The sequence below is a fragment of the Columba livia genome, chromosome 4 (assembly GCF_036013475.1).
Source record: "Columba livia isolate bColLiv1 breed racing homer chromosome 4, bColLiv1.pat.W.v2, whole genome shotgun sequence".
NCBI lineage: Eukaryota > Metazoa > Chordata > Aves > Columbiformes > Columbidae > Columba > Columba livia.
Genome location: NC_088605.1, coordinates 28856679 through 28862678, shown reverse-complemented (window position 1 = coordinate 28862678; position 6000 = coordinate 28856679). Strand labels below are relative to the sequence as shown.

At 42.9% G+C, this 6000-nt stretch overlaps 1 protein-coding gene across 5 annotated transcripts in view; it reads left to right on the top strand.

The window, feature by feature from the left end:
- The first annotated feature begins 3866 nt into the window (after window positions 1–3866).
- Window positions 3867–6000, top strand: part of LNX1 (ligand of numb-protein X 1) — a 157400-nt gene continuing 155266 nt past the window's right edge. Inside the window, exons 1-2 of one of the 5 annotated variants that reach the window (XM_065060900.1) lie at window positions 3929–4014; window positions 5173–5212. The gene's annotated coding sequence lies outside the window, so the exon portion shown is untranslated. Of the gene's footprint in view, window positions 4015–5172; window positions 5213–6000 lie in introns of all 5 variants that reach the window. The other 4 variants (XM_021285931.2, XM_065060907.1, XM_065060903.1 and 1 more) reach the window with 4 other exon arrangements.

Genomic DNA, 6000 nt, shown 5'->3' with positions numbered 1-6000 from the left:
TCCTGAAACAGCTGTCTGCAGGGATCTGAACCCCACTGGCTGTAATTTCTACTATGTTTTGGAAATCCCATCAGAGAAGTAGAGTTGTGCCACGCATGGTAACTAACTATAAACTGGTTAATTTCATGTCAGTTGTGTCAGCTGCCTATTCAGGAACTTAAGTAAGAGACAACAAATGGACTACACTTACAGCAAGTCAGCACAGTTTCAGAAAATACTAGGACATGTTAAACACTCATGATTTCAGAGTTCAAAAACTGAGGCTTGATTGAGGCAGATAGCTGACACTGGAGTTCTGGGACGCATTAACACCACATCGTGTCCTGATTGCAAAGCAGTGCTATAGTGTAGCAAGACACTTAACAAGTGACTTAAGACATGGCAAGCTGACAGATCTCAAAATGTAGTCATAAAAAGCAAATTGTAACTAAATAGACTAGAAATTGTTGTGTGGTGCTACAGGGACCAGTGTTTAACACACTGCTATCTAATGAGCTCATTAATAACCTTCAGGAAAATATTAAATTTCTGCTGACAAAAGTTTGCAAAGGTTAGCATGTTCAGTCTCACAGCATATATTGTAAGTGGAAAAGAATCACCTTCATTGGAGGCTTTTTAAGAGCAAGTTAGGCTAGGTCTGTTGTGAATGGTTTGCATAGTCCTTTCCCTGTGTATGGTGTGGGGGGATAGACTAGATGATCTTTGAGTTCCATTTCGGGGTTATATGTCTGCTCGCTTGCAGGCCTGGACGATAAAGTAGCTATGTTAAGCTTATCATCTATGACTTAGATTTTCTCATAACTTTCCATTGACTCGGTAGCTTGAAGAGTAATAACATCCAAAAGAAAAAGTCACACACAAGCCTGATGCATGTAGAGGTCATCATTCATGCTTAGTCTCTGTTGCCATAAAAGGAGGTTGTGATTTCTTCAGAACCGATGGGTATTTCTTCTAAATGATGGTTTCCCTTAAGCTGTTAAATGGGAAATTATCCAAAGAAACCAAGAAGAACAGAAATATTATTTCCACTTGAATTTTTAAGCAATTCTCTCTAGTAAACTATTGCCAAATCAGATTGTCTTTTTACTAAGACAAAATGTATACAACCTAGTGTAAGCAATTCCTTCAAACAATTCCTTAGTGCATGAACCATCATTGATCAGTGTTTGGAAATTGGGTGGTCTTCCATAGGACAAGAAAGGAGTTTTGCACTGCTAGCCTGCCTCCAAAGTGTTGTGTTTACCCTGATGTTGTTTTGTAGTAGAGCAGCGCTGATGAACAGCAGTTTATAAATTGCTGTGTGCTGGTGGTGTTCACCATATCCATTCAGAAACACAAGGACTGGGCACTTCCATTATTTGGATGACTAGACACAGATCTGTTGAGGTCCTGGCCCCTGTCATGGAGGGGTCCTTTCATGGCCACCCATAAATGGAAGAAGGTGTTTTGGCTGTTACAGGTATTTGTCCATCCAACCCCACTGAGGAGCCAGAAAGACTATGAACTGCTTTCACAGTCCAGACAGGGACCCTCTCAGTAGGTGGCAGAGATTATAGGCAGCTTTTTATACAAAAACTTTCTGTTCCCACTTTTTCTCCTGGGTTTCCAGAAGGCGAGGGAGTAACTACCTGCCAGACAAGACTTTTTTGCACTGATGTTCTTGGGGCTGCAGACTGATTTTGCGCACAGACATGAAGCTGGTCTCTCATCTGAGCCAAGCTCTGCAGGGGAATGAGCCCCCAGAGCAGCTTTAGTTGGCTCCCTGGGGAGCCAGCACTGCCCCCACCCTGCCTGCCCCACAGAAGGCAGGAGAAAGGAGGTAGCTCTAGCCCTTGGGCTGGTCTCCTCTCTCAGGGCAGGACATGTATATGGGAAAAGTGGGCTCCTGCTTTTGGGCCAGTGTGTCTTGATGCAAGAGGAGCAATTGAGAATCAGCCTACTCTCAGCAACATAGAATTCGGGGAGATTAAGGGTGAGAATAGTCTGGCTCATCCAGCGGGGGATGGTGCATGGCTGAGAGTCCCTGGTATGTGTGAAGGGCACTATTCAAGAGCTTTGATTCATTACTAACACCTTCCCACAGTAAATGACATGCACACATATAAACGCTTACATAGGCTGCTTCCAGAAAAGAGGAGACACAAAACCAGCTCTGCAGCAAATTGTGGCAGTGGGAGAGCTCAGGTGTTGGAGTGGGGTGCAGAGGAGAAATGAGGGGCAGTTGCCTCATCTCCAGAGCACCCATTATGGCGTGTCCTAACTCTGTCCATCACACAGCCAGATGAAATTACTAGACAGAAATCATGAGTCATCACACCCTAGTAAAATGCATATGTTACACAGCTGTGTTCTAAGCCAGACACATTCTTATCAGCATGTGTCTCAGGGCTGTGTTAGATGCTCTAGATGCACAAAAAAGCAGTTTCTGGTTCTTTTTGCCCAAGTGGGTGCATTTCCCCAGGCTGGCTGCAGGGACTAAGTTGCAGGTCCAGGCAGGTAAGGTAGCCTGGCACTTTGAGAAAGTATCTTCAAAGAGAAAAAGCAACGTGTTAAACAGTGCTAAAACAGGAAAATCATTGAACTAGTTCAGACAACAACTTCAAAACTCTACTGGGTGTTTTTTCAAAACCAGATGTTCAGCAAGTGATGGGGCATCATCCCCTAACAGCAAAGAATTTACTTTTTCTTGCTGTTGTTTTGTTTTGTTTTAAAAGGTGTGATATTTACATCAAATTCTTACCCAGGAGAAATATTACAAGAATGTCATGAAGCTTGTAAAATCAAACACTCAAGAAATACCATGAGTCAAACTGCAGTGCACTCTTAATTCATCTCTACTGTGAGTGTGTTTAAATAGTAGCATTTAACCACATGAATGCAAAAGTCTCTCCCACTCCTTGTTCAGAGTGGGTGTTTTTTTCTCAAGTAAAATTACAGCTTCTCATTCAGTACTTGGCCTTGTGTCTTTTTTTACAGAATGATTTTTAAGATGTGCTTAGAAGATAAATCTATTAGTTTTTTTTTTTTCCTGGCTTACTCTGATGTCTGTCATGAGGGTGTTTCACAAAAGTTACCAAAGTGATACTTTCATTGAAATAAATGAGCATTATGATGGTCTTGCTCAGGGGAAGTTAGCCAAATGAGGGCAAAAGTGAAAAAATTTGTGGAGTAGGGGTCTTCTGGCACAGGGTTCTGCTCTATGAATGTTCATGCAACTCAGCAAACAAGCAGCTCGAAGCAACTTAGATCATGTAGGTAAAAAGAAAGCAATACACAGTAGCTCACCACTGAAGAGTCATCCAGTTCAGCTAATCTAGTATTATCTAGGTAGAAATAGATGGTAAAAGCTGATTTGCTGGCTGGTATTCTGCTGTATTGCATGTAAAACTAAATTTTTTTCACCTGCAGTCCCCAGCCTTATCTTCCAAAGTTAATTATTTTCAGCAGAATCTGGACTATGCGAAGAGTTTTATTCTGTATTTAAGTCTACTGTGTTTCTACGGGTTCTCTTTCCCTTGCACTGACTACGGTAAGGGATTGTATGGAAAAACTCTATGTACTCATGTATTGATAATTGCAAGATGATAACCCGACAAACAGACATAAAAAGAACTGCTTTTGGCTTGTAGAGACAACTTCATTTCAGGCCTTACCTGGCTTTGTCAAACTTAGTCTTGTATGTACTGGTCTTGAAGTTCTGTTTTTCATTTGTTCCCATGTATAACTTCCCAGTTTACCTTTAAAAGAATAGTTTTATCCCCGAAGGTTTTGTAACACAGTGTAGTAGTGGCATTTACTTGCCACCTGCGCTGCGCCTGAGGCTGTAGAAGCTATTACACAGGTCTCTGGCACTTTAAATAACTTAGTTACTGACCATCACTAATTGCTGCTGTCCACAGGGACCTGGGTGAGAGTGGCAGGAGAGGCCACCTGTCACCAGCTCCTGCAGCAGAGGGATGGAGAGCCTCAGGTGAGCCGGGCTCCATCCTGGCCTTGGGACGAGGAGATGCTCTGGTAAGCAGTGCATTTGTACGCGGGTATTTCTCCTCTCTACCCACTGATTCCTGCTGCTTCTGCCTTCTCCTGTTTCCTTCACCATCCGTTTGCTATCTTCCCTCCCAGGCTTCCCACCTTTGCAGGTGTGGCTTGTGTGCTACAGGTCCCATGTTCCTGTGCTGCTGCACCCAAATCCCAGTCCCTCCCTCAGAGCAAGAAGGCCTGAGAGTCTTTCCAATAAAACCTTGCTAGTGCATAGTGGGTTCTTTAATGTGGGATAGAAAATGCTTGTCCATTAGAGTTTGTTCTCAGAAGTGACTGAAATTTTTAGTCCCAAACTTTTAAAAACTGCAGATTTCAGGCTCTGTTTCCCTCGGTCCTGTCACTCTTTTTTGCTGTTACTGTCTTAAAGGTGAAAATGGGCAACTGCAATAGGATTGGGAAATGTTAAAGGCAGGTCAGGCTAATCATGCAGCCTGTCCTCTATATACACAAAGAACTTAAGGCGTTTATATTTCCCAAAACAGTGCTTGACAGTGTAAAGCGTTTTCATGCAATCCAGTATCTGTGAAATCTACCATAAGTGCTTTTATAGGATGATTTAGTGTCAATAATGGTTCCATTTCATGCCAAAAATATTTATACTATGTGATTGTAACAAACTACGTATTAATCAAGGATAACTGAGAAAGTATGGTGGGCAGGAGGAGCTGGATCAGTGATTCCCCTGAGAGCACTGCAGGGGCCATGGACTGCTGTTAGACCCCAGAATTTCTGGGGAGGTGGACCTTTTGTCTGATCCTGTTTGTACAAATGAGAGATTGTGATGAAGCAAACCAGGAGAGATGGAAAGCTTCAGCTCCTTGAAGGTGCAGTAATAGCTGAGGAGAGGAGTAATGGCACTTGCCCTCCCTTTGACAAAGACTCAATGAGGGAGACTTGAATCAGTCAAACAATGCAATAGCTCTGCTGACTCACAGCTCAGGACCTAAAATCCTGGAGGCTAGAGGCTTGGATCAGAAGCACCACATTAAGTTGAAAGGAAGGTGCCTTCTAATTTGAAGTGGTGGCAAGCATAATTTTTCCAGAAAAATGTAATGAAGTAACTAGTACTGTACTGCAGCACACCTAATCTACCGCATCCCTCCAGTGATTTTTATATTGTTCTGTCAACAGGATGTATTTTGTGGCTGCTCTTCGTTTACACATACAAAAGGTCAGTTTATATTCCCTTCATAGGACTGTCCCTGTTTTATAGTGCCAGCTGCTTGCAAAAAGACTCAGATAGTATATAACTGAATAATTTAATACTGGGTAGCAAAAAAATACGTGTGAAACATATTTTTTCCCTGCTCACTTTAATTTACTTGGTCACAATGTCACAGGGGACTAATTCTGCCATTTTCTGAAGGCACAGTTACATTATTGTTGTGTACATCTGTCTGGTTTTATCAGCAGCGTATGGCATTATGTCAAATAATATGAAGTGACATGACTAGTAGAGTTCGACGGGATGCTCTAGGGGAGCCTCTGAGTGGAGATGTCATCTTTAATGCATCTACATGGAGTTTTAGAGTGTGCTTTGTTCATCCTCACCATTCCCTGTAATTAGTGTGCTAGAAAGAACCTGCTCCTGCTGTGATTGTCCTGGGAAACAGTTTATTCATTTTCTGCCCACAATGTGGGCCACGTCTCAAGTTATGACGTCCAGAGGGAAAATCAGCCTCTGAAGACATCGGCATCTTCTTAAAGTAACCAGAGACAACCTGAACCTTTATCTTGAAGTGTCATTTGCTTTTGCCATTTATTCAAGATTTCAAATGTTTAAGTCCTTTCTGACTTTGCCACATGTGATTTGGGGCCAGAGTCTGCCCAGCTTTTTGCTTGGGGCGAGAGAAGAGTGGCTGGCAGCTCTTTGGGTTGCGTGATCTGTTCGGGAATGTTTGCGAGCATTGTGTGCCTGTGCACACCTCTCTCCTGGGCGGCTGCGGGAAGAGAGCAGCC